The sequence below is a fragment of the Eumetopias jubatus genome, unplaced genomic scaffold, assembly GCF_037043125.1.
Source record: "Eumetopias jubatus isolate StellerSeaLion01/CBP00866 unplaced genomic scaffold, mEumJub1_p1.0 scaffold_4, whole genome shotgun sequence".
NCBI classification, from domain to species: domain Eukaryota; kingdom Metazoa; phylum Chordata; class Mammalia; order Carnivora; family Otariidae; genus Eumetopias; species Eumetopias jubatus.
Genome location: NW_028274810.1, coordinates 132,020,548 through 132,037,938, shown reverse-complemented (window position 1 = coordinate 132,037,938; position 17,391 = coordinate 132,020,548). Strand labels below are relative to the sequence as shown.

The 17,391-nt window shown below is 36.4% G+C and overlaps 2 pseudogenes; one reads left to right on the top strand and one right to left on the bottom strand.

Moving 5' to 3' along the window:
- Nucleotides 1-3,085: 3,085 nt before the first annotated feature.
- Nucleotides 3,086-3,782, bottom strand: LOC114223538 (V-type proton ATPase subunit G 1 pseudogene; annotated as a pseudogene).
- Nucleotides 3,783-14,127: 10,345 nt separating this feature from the next.
- LOC114223553 (putative elongation factor 1-alpha-like 3) lies at nt 14,128-15,535 on the top strand (annotated as a pseudogene).
- The last annotated feature ends 1,856 nt before the right edge of the window (nt 15,536-17,391 follow it).

The following is a 17,391-nucleotide window of genomic DNA, read 5'->3' as shown; positions in this document are numbered from 1 at the left end:
TTTGTGGTTCTGTGAAAATTTTAGGATTGTTTGTTATAGATCTGTGAATAATGCTAGTGGTATTTTATGGGATTGTATTAAATGTGTAGATTGTTTTGGGTAGTATGGACATTTTAACAATGTTTGTTCTTTCAATCCATGAGCATGAATGCTTTTCCATTTCTTTGTGTCATCTTCAGTTTCTTTCATAAGTGTTCACAGTTTTCAGAGTGTAGATCTTTTACTTCTTTAGATTTATTCCTAGGTATCTTATTGTTTTTGGTGCAATTGCAAATGGGATCAATTCCTTGCTTTCTTTTTCTGCTGCCTTGTTATTGGTGTATAGAAATGCAACAGATTTCTATACATTGGTTTTATATCCTAAGACTTTGCTGTATTTGTGTATGAGTTCTAGCAATTTTTTGGTGGACTCTTTGGAATCACTCAGTTGTACACCTGAAACTAATGTAACATTTGGTGTCAACTATACTGAAATATCTAAGTAAATAAAACAGATAAGCTCGTGTTACAACAACAAGAAAAAAAATATTTACTTTATAAAATAGATTCTATTCAAAGGTGAGAGAACACTTTCCAAACCAAAGTTTCTGAAGTTTGAATGTAATATCTTACATTCTGTATATATATATTCTGAATATATACATTCTGTATATATACATTCTGTATATATACATTCTGAATGTAATAGCTTACATTTCATATTTTAGCAAGAAATCCATCCCTTTTTTGAAAAAGGCATGTTATAGGTTATGAAATAAAATAATTTAAATGTAATAGAAGATTAAATTTCAGGAAACAAAATTACTGAAGATGTTCTAGAGTAAAGTTATATACTGAAAAAAATAAAAAGAATTAAAAAAGATATGAGTTTGATTTTCTGGCTATTCTCCTCTCGTCTCCTCACCACATACTCCCTCTTCTGTGCTTCTTTCTTATAGATGTCATATTCTTCATTTACAAATTGTGACTTTAAATCTTATCATTGAAGTTTTTTGTTTTTTTTTATTTTTTTTAATGTCAATTTGCTTTGTCTCCACACAAATAATCAAACATCTTGATTGTTCCATTCATTTTCTTTCTCTGGTGATTCCAGTATATGATCCTTTTGAGGATATGATTTTGTTGTCATGTGTTGACTTTTAACCATTTTAATCATTTGGCTCTCAAGCAATTTGGTAGGGGTTTTTTTGTGGGTTCAATGAATTTTTTTTCAGTTGCAAATTTTCCATGGATTTTTTTTTTGGTAGAAAATTGAGACCTGGATATAAATGATTCCTCAGAGAACATTTTACTTTTGTTCCAATGAAGTTCCTGGCTTTACTACCAGACAGGAGCCACCTTAGACAAAAATTTTTGTTCTTTTTTTTTTCTTAAAACCATACAAGTCTTGTGAATTTTATCTGCAAATATGCTTGATAATTTCCAAATCCTCAGAGGAGTTTTTTTCTCCCTTGTGCTCAGCAATAGTGAAGGAGGAACGAGGTAGAGGTGTGTGTAGGTGTGGTGATAGGTGTATGGGTTTATTATGAGCTCATATTTGCTTTTGTGATGATGCTATAAAGCCCATCCTTAAACAGGTTCATCCATTAGCCTCCCATCTATGAATTGATCCTTCCTCTACCTTTGGTTCCCCAAGCTCCACAAGACCACGAACAGTGATACTTAAATTCACCAAGTTTGATAAATGCCCTCAAGACAACTGGTCTCAATGAAGATTCTAGTCCATGTGTATTCCCCTTTCCATAAACCCAGCACTGAATATCACGTGATCAAATTATGTTACTTACTAATATCTCATGTTTGTGTTCATTCACTGGCTTTCAGGCCATTCCCTTTTACTTCTAAACTCATTTATCCCCTGGCTCTTTATAATTATCTCCAACATCATTCATAATTTAAGGACTGGTTACTTCAGTAGTAACAAGGTGATTCTGCTGAAATCCTAGCTCTCAGTTCCTCAACTTCTCTCTTATCATTCAATCTCAACCATTCATTTTCAAGTGTAATGCCCTCTCGGAACTTGTCAGTACCAGGAACGTCAACTCCTCATTTTTTTCTTTTCCCATTTTCTAAAAAACAGCAAAAAAAACCCAAAAACAAAAAAACACCTTATTTTTCTGGCTCACTTCCTCAATTTGTCCATCTCTGACAATTCCTAGGACCCTTTAGGATCTTACTCCAGTATACTTTCACTTTTCAATGCACCTTTCTGCCTCAATGTCTTTCTTCCCTGCTTATCCAACCCAATGGTCAATCATAATTTCCTTGAATGCATTCTTCACTCTCTGTTCTTTCTGTGCTTCCTCAAACTCATATGGAAGAAACAGAATCCCAGTTAACTGCTTATAATTGCCTTCACCTATCTAGCATGATAACCTGCACTTACACCTTTAAAATATATTTAGAGTCCAATTACTTTCAACACCTCCACTGCCATCACCCTGTTCAGAGCCACCATCTTTTCTCAGAGATTTTGTAGAAGGCTTGCAGAAGTCTTCTAACTTGTCTCCTTGCTCCCACCCTGGTTTTTCTACCATCTGGGCTCAACACAGCAATGATGGTCATCCCTTTAAAAATTAATTAAGATCCTGTCACTCACCTGTGCATGTGCACGCACACACACACATAAACACACAAGGAATATCTCCCCACTTCACTCAAAAAAACCCCAGGAAATGTATTAAAATTATGTACAATTAAGGTGAACCTATGTCTTAGTTTGCCCAAGAAAATTTCAGATTATGCCTATTTTCTTTGCATAATTATTCTTAGTTCATATTTTCATTCTTTTTTTTTTTGCATGACAAAGTCTTTACTTTCAAATGATTATCAGTACACCAAGTAAGAACATGTATACAAGAAGTTCTTGAATTCTATCATCTAATAATTTTGGGTAAGAGAAACTAAGAGCAGCCCGAACAATATATACTAGTATTCGCTGTTCCACCCTTAGCCGAGATGACTTAAGGCCAGCTGCTGCTTCACACAAGTTACAGTAACTATTTACTACTTTTCCATAGAGAAAGCCCCTGACCTTCAAGAAAGCTTTAGGGAAAAAAAATATTTAATCCCTTTCTTTCTTTGAACAGTTTTTTTTTTCTACATCTAAGAAAGAAAAAGTATTGATACATATGTTGCTTGAACTAAAAGGCATAGGAAAACAGACAACGTATACACATTAAATTTCTAAGAAACATGAGGTAAAAGGAGAAAATCTTTGGATACCCTCTACGTTTGTACAAAGAAGCTAGATTTGCTATTCTCCAAGAAGTGAAGGGACCTACTACGTGATACACAGAAATAATTTAATGCCTTTTCACAAGGATGTAACTACTCAAGCTTTGCTGAAGCTTCGTATTCCATGAAGGCATCTAACATGCCAATCTGCACGCAGAGCTGATCCTTCCTCCCCTATCCATTTATGCGGTAGTTTTCATGGATTTCTGGCCGGATGTCACAGACAAAGGCCAGCAGGTTATCCAGGACTTCATCCCTGTTCTGCTGGAAGTAGGCCTGGAGGATGGTCATCTTCTCCTGGGTCTCCTTCTCCACTTCGGTGCTGCAGCTGCCATGGGATCCCAGAGCCGCAGCTTCCTTGGCCTTGAACTCCTTCTCTCTTTGCAGACAGTATTGTTCAATTTCAGCCTGAGCTTCTTCTTTGGCCTGCTTCAGCCTCCGGTTCTTTCGCTTGCGGGCCTCCGACACTTTCTCGGCGGCCCGCTTCTCGGCCTGCAGCAGCTGCTGAATGCCCTGCGACTGGCTGGCCATGGCTGCGGCGACTCTAAGGCCACGGGACGCGGCCTCCATATTTTCATTCTTAAAAGGGTCTTAGTTTATGCAATTAACTGTATTATTATTGCCTACCTTTAAGGCCTTATAAAATCTACCTTACTTCCATTATTTCACCTCTGACTACATCTCCTACTATGCACTTATTTGATAACTTACCTTTGATTTCTCTCTTGATCATTACCCGTCCATGCTTACCCCCTTGAACAATGTAGCATGTTGCTGCATGGGATCTTTGTGTTGACTGTTCCTTTTTCCTGGAAAAGTTAACCAGATAATCAAAGAACTATTTCCTTCATTTAATTTCATGTCTTTTTTTTTTTCCAAATTTCTCTTTCCGAGGACAGCCCATCCTAACCACCCTATTGAAAATTGCAATCTGCCTCTGTAACCTAAGACTTCCAATTTCCTTTATGTTGTTTTATTTTTTCCTTGGTCACTGATCACCTTTTAACATTCTTTGAAATATATATATTTTTAAAAATCTGTCCACCTCCATTAGAATATAAACTGCTTAAAGGCACAGATTTTCTGTTTTATTCTCTCTTGTGTTCTAAGTATCTAAACACCCTGCAACAAAGTAGTTTCTTAAACTATGTAATGAAATAAATAATACAAATAAGTTACTTAACCAAAAGACATTATTTTCTAGATTGAAAGGATCAACCCATCAATAATCATCCCAGTACATAAAAAAAATCCTCATACCAAGCAGAAAATATTCAAAATATTGTGGATAAAGAAACAGTCTTAAAGCTTACACAGAAGGAAAGAGACAAATTTGGATCAAAGTTCATAAATAAGAATGATATAAGAATCTTTTGTAGCCACATCTGAAGTAGAAGAAAATGGAGAAAAGCTTTAAGTGTTTTTAGGTAACTGTCCAATCTACTATTCTATCCCAAGGCAGTTCTCCCATCAAGGATTCATATTGAATAAGGATATTGTGAGGTATCTACAGCCTCAAAAATTCACCTTTTATTCATCTTTTCTTCCTTTCTTTGGGAGCTAGTGCAGAATGTGCTTCACTAAAAAAGTAAACCAAGAAAGAAGAAGGTCCATGAGTGATAAGTGAATAGATATCTCAAAAGAAATAGAGGATGAAAATCCAAAGATAGCAAATTTGAAACAGAGTGGGAGGGCACCCAGAACAGGTTGGAGAATGGAGGCCTGGGGTTTTGTCATTCAAGAAGAGTTGAGGCAATAAGCTACATATTTTTAAGGAGCTGGAGCTGGTCTTCCTGAAGAAAATGAGGAGTCTTGAGAGGTTATGCCATCACAAAAAAAAAAGAGCTAGTAAAATTCTATCCATAAGACTGATCGAGAGAGCTTGATAACATTTCAAGACACTCACTCAAAAATAATTAACTGATGAGAAACTGAAACCATGGATCTCAGATACATGTAGTAGTGGGGTGCTAATTCTTAAAAACTGTTTGTATGTGAATCCTCAAGATGAGGAAGTACTATCAAACTGTTCTGTAGCCTTAAGGCTTTTATCTGTAGAAACTATGAAAGGAATAGAAAATGGAACAGACTGTGACAAAAGGTGGTAACTAGAATAGAATGTTAAGTCAAGGGAGGTTTATGAATATACAATAGACTTCAACCTATATAAAGACAGAGAAATTGTGTTATAAATAGGGAACAGCTAAATATACAGATGAGTTGGGACTCAATAATGAGGTGATAGTTCTCTTTGAGTAGGAGGAGAGGGAAACAAAAAACAAGAAGGCAATCCTTCCTTTGTGACAAAAAGGCAGATTATCAATGAAGATAATGAGCAATAACATATATGTGATAATGAAGTATATTTAAAAATGTTTAGTCACTCAGACAGTTATTGAAGGTAATTAGTATAAGACTAATGTGCTTGCAAATTTATTTTATAAAAACTTCTTAAAATTATCTTAAGAAAGGAGATTGAACTTTTTCTTCTAAAATTAAAGTCAACTGTAAAAAAAAGAAACTACCATATGCAAGATCAATTTATTTAATAAGTATTTACGAAGGACCCTACTGTATGCCAGATACTCAATTAAATGTTAATTGAATAACGATAAAATGGTTGATAATTCTATTTCTATGTTTTTTCATACTCTAGTGCTAGTTTTTCTTGAATAATATTTAATTCAGTGAGGTGGGGAAATTGTGCAGAGACTTCATGAGAAAATATATTTAGTTTGAGGATAAGATCAAGATACTTTATTTTGGAAAAATATCAAACTATATTAATGGAGAATGGCAGTTCCCACTTTCTATAATGATACTAAGTTATATAATCTGAAATTGTAGAAATTACATTCGAATATGTTGACATTTATTTTTTGAAATGGGGTGAGACTCAGTCCTATTTTTCATTTTGTGTTATTTTTTTATTGCAGAAGTCAACCATTGTATAAACAACTGTTTGTTAAGATATTGTCTGGTACATTATATAATTATACTGTCACCAATCTCCCTTTAGCAATTATTCTCCCCACAAACATAAGAGAAGTCTTATTTATGCAGCTTTGTAAAAGGGTAACAGCATATTAAGAGAAAATACACAACCTACACCTTTCCTTTAGTCTTACAAAAGATACTTCACTTAAATTATACAAAATACTTTCTTAAGACAAAGATTGTTTCAACAAATCATATTTCAAATAGAATATGTATATAACTCATGATTACATTTCAAGATACAGTGTTTTAATTCCAAGCCTTTACTGGGTTTGAAGTCATTATTGTATTATAAAGAACCAAGATTTAAAAGAATAATAATAATAAGCACACTTATCATGATGGAAAAAATAAAGTGGAAAAAACAAAAAATATATAAAAAATAAAAAAGAATCAAATGAATTTTTCAAAGTACTGCATCTTGAGGATAATTATATATATATATGTATTTCAAAGCTGCATTTCAAAGGTATCCTTAATATGAAAATAAAAACCCAACAGAACTTCCTGTTGAACCACTAAAGACTTAGAAGAATCAAATAATTTTTCAAAGTGGAACTTCAAAGCAAAGTATTGATTTGCACAATATTTATTAGCATTTTTGTACCATATATATATATGAGACACTCTGGTAGGTAGGTACTATGGGAATAGAGATGTCTATAAAGTATTATCACTTTTCCTCAATGTACAGACTAGTAAGTAAAATAGATTACTGAATACTTACTGTATACAATAGAAAGTAATAGATAAGGAATGTGTAAAAAATACTATGGAAGGGGGGCAACATTACATTTTAAAGGTGAGAATAAACCATTGCAAGATGAATAGAAATTGGTAATTTGGTCAGTGTATTAGATTTCTATGGCTGCTATAACAAACTTCTACAAATTTGGTTGCTTTAAAAACAACAGAAATTTGCTCCCTTATGATTGTGGAGGCCAGAAGTCCAATGTCAAGACTATGGCTGGGCCACACTCTTTCTCAAGGCCCTTAAGGAAGAATCCTTTCTTGCCTCTTCCAACCTTTGGTGGTTTCAGGCGTTCTTGGCTTGTGGTTGCATAGAGCTAATCTCTGCCTTTGTCCTCATGTGGCTTCTCTATAGCTACCTCCTCCTCTTCTGTCTCCAAGGACATTGCCATTGGATATAGTGTCCATTCAGGATAATCTCATATTAAGATTCTTAACTTAAAGACATGAGCAAAGACCGGGCAAAGTCATATTCATTGATTTCATGGGATGGGACATGAATTTTTGTTTTTTTGGCCATTATTTAACTGGCTAGTCAGAAATTGGTGTGAGGGATTCTTGGGGGGATAATGTGAACAGATTTATAGAAAAAAAAAAAGAAAGAAAGTAGCATGCTTTAAAGGGAAAACTGACCAATGTAGAAAAATAATATAATGTATAAATATGTGGAAAATCAACTGAGACCAAAAAAGACTGAATATAAGACCAGGAATGTTGGAAGTTATCTTGTAGGCAATGAAGAAGCATTGAGTTACATTTAGGAGAGAGAGCACATGCTTAGAGTTTCATTTTTAAAACTATTATGTATGAGGAAATGTTAATGAGAGGAAAGAATGAAGACTGAATGTTCTAGCCAGTCAGCCATAAGAAAGAAGGAAATCCTGCCATTTGCAAGAACATGGGAGGAACCTGAAGGTCTTATGCTGAGTGAGACAAGTCTGATGGACAAATAGTGCATGCTCTCTCTTATATGTGGAATCTAAGAAAGCCAAACTCGTGGAAACAGAGTGGAGTTGTGGATATCAGGGGCTGGGCAGCGGGGCAATTGGAGAGATGTTGATTGAAGGATTCAAACTTGCAGTTACAAGGTGAATGAGTTCTAGAGATCTAATGCACAGCATAATGATTATAGTCAACAATACTGTATTACATATTTCAAAGGTGTTAAGAAACTAAATCTTAAATATTCTTACCACAAAAGGAAATGATAATTATATGACCTGATAGAGGAATTAGCTAATGCTAGGTGATAATCATATAGCAATATATAAATGTATCAAATCAACATGCTCTACACTTTAATCTTACACAATGTTATATGTCAATTATATCTCAATTAAAAAAAAAAAAACAGAAAGTTAAGCTGGTAGGAAGAATAGTGGAGCTGACCTTTTCCTGGCCATGATATTTCAGCCTATGGATGACTTTCACCAATGAGAGTTGAGAGGAAGAAGGGACCTCTTGCCTTCTGTGGCATGAACACTTTCCCCTTCACAGGTCCTTTTCTTCAATACCTTTCTAAACCCTTTGGGCAGCACCCACAGGTACCTCTGCTTTCTTTAACACCACTACACAGTATAAATGCAACAATAGCTACATATATCCTTTTCAATTTTTCAGTAGCCACATAAAAAGTAAAATGGAACAAAATAATTTTAATAGTATTTTAAATCAATATAGCTAAAATAGCATTTCAACATGTAATCAACATAAAAAATTATGAATAAGATCTTGCTACAGATTGAATGTTTGTGTCTTCCCAAAATTTATATACTGAAACTTCTATAATGATATTTGGAGGTAGAACCTTTGGGAGGTGATTACGTCATGAGGATGAAGCATTCATGAATAGGATGCGAGCCTTTATAAGAGAGACCCTAAAAATCTCCCTCACCCCTGCTGCCATGTGAGGACAGAGCAAGAAGACAGACAGTCTATGAACAGAATGCAGGCTCTCACCAGACACTCTGTCAGTGCCTTATCTTTTACTTCCCAGCCTCTAGAATTGTGAGAAATAAATTTCTGTTGTTTACAAGTCACCTAAGTCTATGGTATTCTGTTAAAATAGCCCAACAGACTAAGACAGAACTTTTACTTTTTTTTCAAGGCTTTGAATTTGGTGTGTATTTCATACTTACACCGCAGCTCAATTCAGATGAGCCACATTTCAAGTGCAAAGTGGATATATGGGGTTAACAGCTATCTTATTGATGATCACAGCTCTGTAAAACGTCCTTGTCTTTGTGTTTGTCTCAATAAGATAATTGGAAATCTGGCAGTCACATCTCATAGAATTAAATGAGGGTATAGAGAAACAAATAACAATGTGTTTCTATGCATGCGAGTATTTCTTTTCTCTCTCTATTTCCTTCTCTTGCTCTTTCCTTTCTCGTTTTAAGCAGAAAATCATATCCATCTCACTTGGGAACTGGTCTTCCTTATTTATATGTTTGCACCCCTCCCTCTGGTATTTTCCATATTACCCCATGCCCTGCCCGCTAATGACAACTTGTTTGAGCATGCCTACTTAATGTTGCATTACAACAATAATTACGATTTATTTTGTTCACATCATTATCCTAAAATGCTGAAGAGTTGGCATTAACATTTACCTTCTCCAGATACTCCCAGAGGCAAATGTACTTTGCAATTTGATGTGAAGTGCAGGTGTTAGAAATAAACCTGGGTCTGAAAACAGAGCTGCTTGGGTACCACTGTTATTTTGTATCCTTCTTCTGGCTTGAAATATGATGCTTTGATGTAACCGACTGTATATACTAGCCTGATAGATCTCCCTGTAGGCACATTTAATGGATGAAAAGACTAAGGCAAAGAGGAAAGATTAATTAGTTTGTCTGAGGTCCCTTAATAAGACAGTGGCAGAGACAATAGCAGAGATATGTACCCAGCAACATGAATTTGTAGGAATTTACACAAAGTACTTGGCAACTTAATTTTCCTTGATGAGAACCATAACTACAGTGTAAAGAACAGTAACTTCTGGATGCCAGCCACTCTAAATGAATTTAAACTCAGTCATGAGTGTCATGTAAATGCTTTTGTATTAATTTCATATTTGCTGTCAATCTTTCTCCCATGAAAACTGATCTGTATCTTTATCTTGAGCTATCTAAGGGCCGTTATTTGTTATGCAATCTCATGAAAACAGGTGTTTGTTGCTGAGTTCCCCAAAAGGACTTAGCATTTCTACTTTATATGAAAATATTTATCTTCAAATTCTTATAAGAAGTTACATCAAAGAGTTCATGAAAATCTACACATTAGCTACCAGTTACATACAGATCTTTTCCTTTGCATATTTGAAGCCAGAAAGATGGAAGTTTGATCATGCAAATTTGATGATAGAGCAGATGATGTATATTATAAATAAATATTGCATGAGAAGATCATGTAAATATTAGTTACTAAGTTATAATACTAAACTCCTAAAAAATACTAAAATCCTAAGTTTGAAGTGTGAGGGATGGAAGAAAGTAAACTTAGCTGGTGATGATGGTGATACAGTACCTGAAAATGTAAGTTGTCTCGGCACAGTCTTGGTTTATTGATTTATTTATATTCCAAGATGGGCTTAGTGTTCTCAGCTTGCCTAAATTTTAGGCAGATTTCTTCCTGATTATAGGCCTCAACCTCTCTTTTCTTAGAACATTTACTTTAGAAAACTTGCAATTATAAATTCTTTCTTTGCCTCTTTGAGATGTGAGTAATCATGTATATATAATGTTTTTATATAATATTATATATACAGTTTTAAAAATACATGGTTTTGTCACCAGTTAGACCCCAAAACCTGACCTCTACTGCCTACCTGCTTATACTAACTGACCTTGTCCCACATTTTTCCTTAAGCTCCTTTCCAGCTTATCTCTTAATTCAGACAAATGGAAACCAAAACCACCCTCAAGTGACAGCAAGTGCTCTAACAAGACCTCCCACCAGCCCAGACCACCCAAACCAGTTTGATTGTAATCCCTAACTCATGCCTGCGCAGATGGACCATGACATGACCTCTAGAATAACCAACAACTACCTTTTCCTCATTATAATACTAACATTTCTGCCCAAGGAGAAACACGAGCCTCATCTACATAACATGCAATGTATGTATAGGCATGTTTCCTTAAGGCACGTGCGCAGCCTTATGCCCGCCTTTACATAGAGGACAAGGCTTCCCTATCTAAATATCCATCCTAACCCTAAATGAAAGGAACCCATTTACCCCTGCTGGGGGAGTCCTGGCTTTGAAAGTTATTCCCCGTGATCTCCTTATTTGCTGCAAATAAAGTTTATTTTGTGTGACAACTCCACCTTGTGTATGTGTGACTCACCAAGGAGTGCACTCACATTGGTTTGCTTACAATTTTAGGTATATATAATTTTAGATATGTACATAGTTTTAGGTATATATATAATTTTAGGTATGACATAGTTTTAGATATATGTATTTTAGGAATGCATTCAAAAGCAATAATCACAGGGGCGCCTGGGTGGCTCAGTTGGTTAAGCGACTGCCTTCGGCTCAGGTCATGATCCTGGAGTCCCAGGATCGAGTCCCACATCGGGCTCCCTGCTCAGCGGGGAGTCTGCTTCTCCCTCTGACCCTCCCCCCCTCTCATGCTCTCTATCTCATTCTCTCTCTCAAATAAATAAATAAAATCTTTAAAAAAAAGCACTAATCACAGATTTATGAATAAGAATATTAAAAACAATATTGTTTATTTTTAAAGAAGATTTTTTTTATTTATTTGACAGAAAGAGAGAGTAGCAGAGGGAGAGGGAGAAGCAGACTCCCCACTGAGCCGGGTTCTGATGCCGGACTCCATCCCAGGACCCCGGGATCATGACTTGAGCCAAAGGCAGACGCTTAACCAACTGAGTCACACAGGTTCCTGAAAAATAATATTATTTAGAATAATAAAACAATTACAGCAATTAAAAGTTTCAATAATAAGGAATCATAATATGGAATACTATAGAAACCTTAAATTCATGATTTGAGACTGTTTTTAACATGCAAATGCTCATGTTGTATTTGCAGTTTAAAGACTATAGTACAGGTGAGCCTGGGTGGTTCAGTCATTTAGGCGGCTGCCTTGGGCTCAGGTCATGGTCAGTCCTGGGATCGAGCCCCGAGTAGGGCTCCCTGCCCCTCATAAGGCTCTCCAACCTGCAGGGAGCCTGCTTCTTCCTCTCCCTCTGCCTGCCACTCCCCCTGCTTGTGCTTGCTCTCTCTGTCAAATAAATAAATCTTTAAAAATTTTTTTTGAAAAGTCTATAGTACATATATCATTACCCCATTTTTAATTAGAATGCATTTATATGGAATATAATTTTGAATAAATTTGTATATAATAAAACTCAAACTTTAAAATAGTAATTGCTGGGTTTGAGCAACTTTAATTTTCTTCTTTAAAAATACTATATCCCTTAACTTCTTTGCAATTAACAAATATGGTAGAAATCAGAATTTATAACGATATTTTCCTTAAATTAAAAAATATTCAAACTTCCTTGTGTGAATTTATGATTTTTTATGAACTCAGGTCAAAATTCACTGAATAGTTGGTGATAGGGAAAATTGACTTGTGCTTGTTTCATTATTCACACAGCTGTCTTAATTACTAGTAAATTTGAAACAGTGAAGGTTTTTTTTTGTCATATGCCCTTCAGCTATTTTTTAACTTCTTTATCTTTTATGCCTTATGATCAACTGAAATTAAAAATAAGTAGTTTTAATTTAATACAAAAGTTAATTGTTCAGCACATTCTGCCAGTAAGTCTGGTCTTGGGTCTGCAAGTACTTTGCCTGAAGCAATACAATTGCAGTTACTCAAAATACATTCCGTTCAGAGGATGTATGTATTTTAAGACCCACTTTGCACAGGTTGGCCACAGAGTTACCTTCTGTTACCAGTATGTAATGATCCCTTCATTGAGGTAGGTATTATTTTTAGCAGAGTTAGTCTTCTATAGCTTATAGTAAAGAAGATAGAAAAAAATGACAAAAACACTAGCCTTCCATTTTGTGACATGTGTTACTATCAGTCACTATATTATGTAGACTATACCACCTGGAAAATACAAGAAGAAATAGGGAGAGGGTAAATTATTTTCCTTGTATGTATTGTGGAAATGTAATTTCTTAAGGGGGGGGTGGTGAGAGAAAAAGATACTGTGTCAATAGTATTATATCCAGTATGCAGAACAATCACCCGCCATCCTTTCAGAGTTAAGTATCAAAGCTCAGGGAACTGAGCAGGTAAAATAAAAATCAATTTGAGACATTTTTCTTCTCATTTATCTGGGCCAAACTAAATTTCTTTCATAGATTCAGATTAGCTCTGATTAATATTTCTGATTTTTATTTTCTTCTGATCTCAAAATCTCTTTGGTGCAGTCTACCAATCCTGAAGGTTTTTTAAAAATTTTGAATGCAAAATTTAATTTTAACAGAGGATATGTCCATACTAGATTACTAATCTTTTCTTTTATACCTATGTCCTAAAAGTTCTTCTTATAAATATTTATTTATTTATTTGAAAGAGAGAGAGAATGAGAGAGGAATTGCATGAGTGGGGGGCAGGGCAGAGGGAGAGAATCTTCAAGCGGACTCCTCTCACCCCTGAGCTTGAAGCCTGACACAGAAGGGCATGCTCATGGGTCTGCCCATTCTTGGAGACACCTGCTTCAAATGCATCAACACCAGCAGCACAACACCAGCAGGACAGCACAGTCAGCCTGAGATGTGCCTATAATCATGTTGCATGCCCCTGACCCGTGAGATCGTGACCTGAGCTGAAATCAAGAGTTGGGCACTTAACCGACTGAGCCACTCAGGCACCCCTAAAATCTCTTCTTATAATTTCTTCTAGTCGTCAGTCAATCTTTATGAAACATATTAAACATAAAGTGACATAAGTAATAAATAAGCTTTCCTTTTTTAGGGAAAGAAAAAATTGTTTCAAATTTCTTAAATGTGAACAGAATATAATTATACTATTTATGCATCTTTCATAGGAATCTCTTTATTTAAATTTTCTAAAATAATAAAATAGCTTTTTCACAACAGATTTGCTGCCAAAATACAGGTGACATGAAAACCACCACTAAACCTAAACCAAAATGGGAAAGGAAAAGACTCATACCAACATTTTGATCGTTGACACATAGATTCAGGCAAGTCTACCGCTACTGGTCACCTGATCTACAAATGAGGTGGGATCAACAAAGGAACTGTCAAAAAATTTGAGAAGGAGGCTGCTGAGATGGGAAAGAGCTCCTTCAAGGATGCCGGGGTCTTGGGTAAACTGAAAGACGAACGTGAACATGGTATCACTGTTGATATCTCCCTGTGGAAATTCACATTGATGTTTCAAAGCTACTGAGAATGAAAGTGAGTATTATGTGAAAGACCAGTAAGTATTATGTGACCATCATGGATGCCCCAGGACAGAGAGACTTCATTAAAACATGATTACAGGCACATCTCAGGCTGACTATGCTGTCCTGATTGTGGCTGCTGGTGTTGATGCATTCTAAGCAGGTGTCTCCAAGAATGGGCAGACCCATGAGCATGCCCTTCTGGCTTACACACTGGGTGTGAAACAACTAATTGTGGGTGTTAACAAAATGGATTCCACTGGGCCACCCTACAGCCAGAAGAGACACAAGGAAATTGTTAAGGAAGTCGGCACCTGCATTTAGAAAATTGGCTATACTCCAACACCATAACATTTGTGCCAGTTTCTGATTGGAATGGTGACAACATGCTGGAGCCAAGGGCAAACATGCCTTGGTTCAAGGTGACTACTTACAAAGATGATGATGCCAGTGAAACCACACTGCTTAAAGCTCTGGATTGCATTCTGCCACCAATTTATCCAACTGATAAGCCCTTGTGTCTGCCCCTCTGGGATGTCTACAAAATTGGTGGCACTGGTACTGTCCCTGTGCGGCCAGTGAAGACTGGTGTTCTCAAACGCAGCATGGTGGTTACCTTTGTTTCAGTCTGTGTTACAACTGAAGTAAAATCTGTTGAGATGCACCATGAAACTTTGAGTGAGTTTCTTCCTGGAGACAGTGTGGGCTTCAAAGTCAAGAACATATCTGTCAAAGATGTTTGTTGTGACAGTGTGGCTGGTGACAGCAAAAATGACCCAACAATGGAAGCAGCTGGCTTGGTGGCTCAGGTGATTATCCTGAACCATCCAAATCAGTGCTGGATATGCACCTATGCTGGATTGTCACAAAGCTCACATTGCTTGCAAGTTTGCCGAGTTGAAGAAGATTGATCGTCATCCTGGGAAAAAGCTGGAAGATGGCCCTACATCCTTAAAATCTCGTGATGCTGCCATAGTTGATACGGTTCTTGGCAAGCCTGTGTGTTGAGAACGTCTCTCCTCTGGGCTGTTTTGCTCTTCATGACATGAGACAGACGGTTGTTGTGAGTGTCGTCAGAGCAATAGACAAAAAGGCAGTTGGAGCTGTCAAGGTCACCAGAGCTGCCCAGAAAGCTCCGAAGTTTAAATAAATATTATCTCCAATTTCTGCCACCCCAGTCTTAATCAGTGGTGGAAGAGTGGTCTCAGGACTGTTTGTGCCAATTGGCCATTTAAACTTAAGAGTTAAAAGATGGGTTAATGATAACCATGGATCGTAAAACCTCAGAAGAAAAGGAGGAGGTTTTGTGGACCGTTTGTTTTTGTGAGTGTGTGTGGCAGTTTTAAGTTACTTAGTTTTTAAAAATCAATACTTTTTAGTGGAAACAACTTGACCAAAAATCTGTTACAGAAAGGCTGAAAGTTTGAAGTACACAGGCTGTGTGACCTTTATGATGAATGGAGCAGGTCGGCTGAATTATGGTCCGGTGAGTGATACAAAGCAGCATGGCAATATCCCGAGATAAGAGAGGAAGTAAACTGTAATTTTGTCCAAGGATGGCTGGAGAGGGATAGAAGACAAAGACCGGAGACATGATCATGAAGGTCTTCATAAACCATGTGAAGAAAGAGTTTGGGAGTGCCTGGGTGGCTCAGTCCTTAAGCATCTGCCTTCAGCTCAGGCCCTGATCCCAGGGTCCTGGGATCGAGCCCTGCATCGGGCTCCCTGCTCATCGGGAAGCCTGCTTCTCCCTCTCCCACTCCCCCTGCTTGTGTTCCCTCTCTCGCTGTGTCTCTCTCTATCAAATAAATAAATAAAATCTTTAAAAAAAAGTTTGCACTTTTTTTGACAACAATAGGAGCTAATGAGGAGCAGGTGAAGGATGGGCTAAGATTTACATTTTAGGAAGACTACTTTAATGAGATTAGGATGAGAGATATAGAGAAGACTATTGAAGGAAAACAGGTAAGGAATGAAAGAGCTTCTGATTTAGGGGCATAGCAGGGGAGGTGAGAGAGGAGGACAGCAAACTTGAGAAATATTTACATGATAAAATTAATAAATTTGGTGATTGATTAGCTTGGAGTGAGAGGGAAGAAAGAAATTCTGTCTTAAATAATTGAGTGATATGTTTACTAAGAGAGCAATCAAGGGAATGGCAATTCTGGGGAGCAAGATTGGATCAGAAACAGTGGTGAATTAACATTTGGAACTTTCATTCTCAGTAGCTTTGAAACATCAATGTGACGATGTCTACTGGAGAACTGGGTGAATTGTTCTGGGTTTGGAGTTTAAAAAAAAAACTTAGAAATTGCAGAATTCATAACAGTGATTTTCATCCTGCCCACCTCATCTTTTTTTTTTGGCAAATAAACTTGTTGGGGGAGACAATATTATTGTTATATGTTCCTATATTTTTTATTCAGTGTGACACTCATATTTTCCATCTCCTACCTTGTATCTCTTACTTAATTTTACAAAAATGTTCCTCACTCATATACTTAGAGGGAATATTGATGATGGGATACACTAAAAATGCAACCAATTACTGGAGGTTCTTTAAAAAAATGTTAATTATATCTTTCCAAATGAAGTCCATAATACTGTCTGTTGTTTATTTTTTAGATGAAAACATTTGTGTACACATGGTTTCTTAAAGACCGGTTATCAGGTATTCAAATGAGCTTTATTTTCTCTTATTTCAGAGGTTGTCAGAAGTTATATTCAGATTAGAGTATATCCCTTTACTATGAGATAATACCAGATGAACATAGTAGGAAATATTTACAAGAAATATACTATCGGGCGCCTGGGTGGCTCAGTTGGTTGAGTGTCCAACTCTGGATTTTGGCTCAGGTCATGATCTCAGGATCTTGGGATTGAGTCCTGCATTGGATTCTGCACTGGGTGTGGAGCCTGCTTAAGATTCTTTCTCTCCCTCTCCCTCTGCCCCTCCCCACTTGTGCTTTCTCTCTCCAAAAAAAAAAAAAGGGAAAAGAAATATAC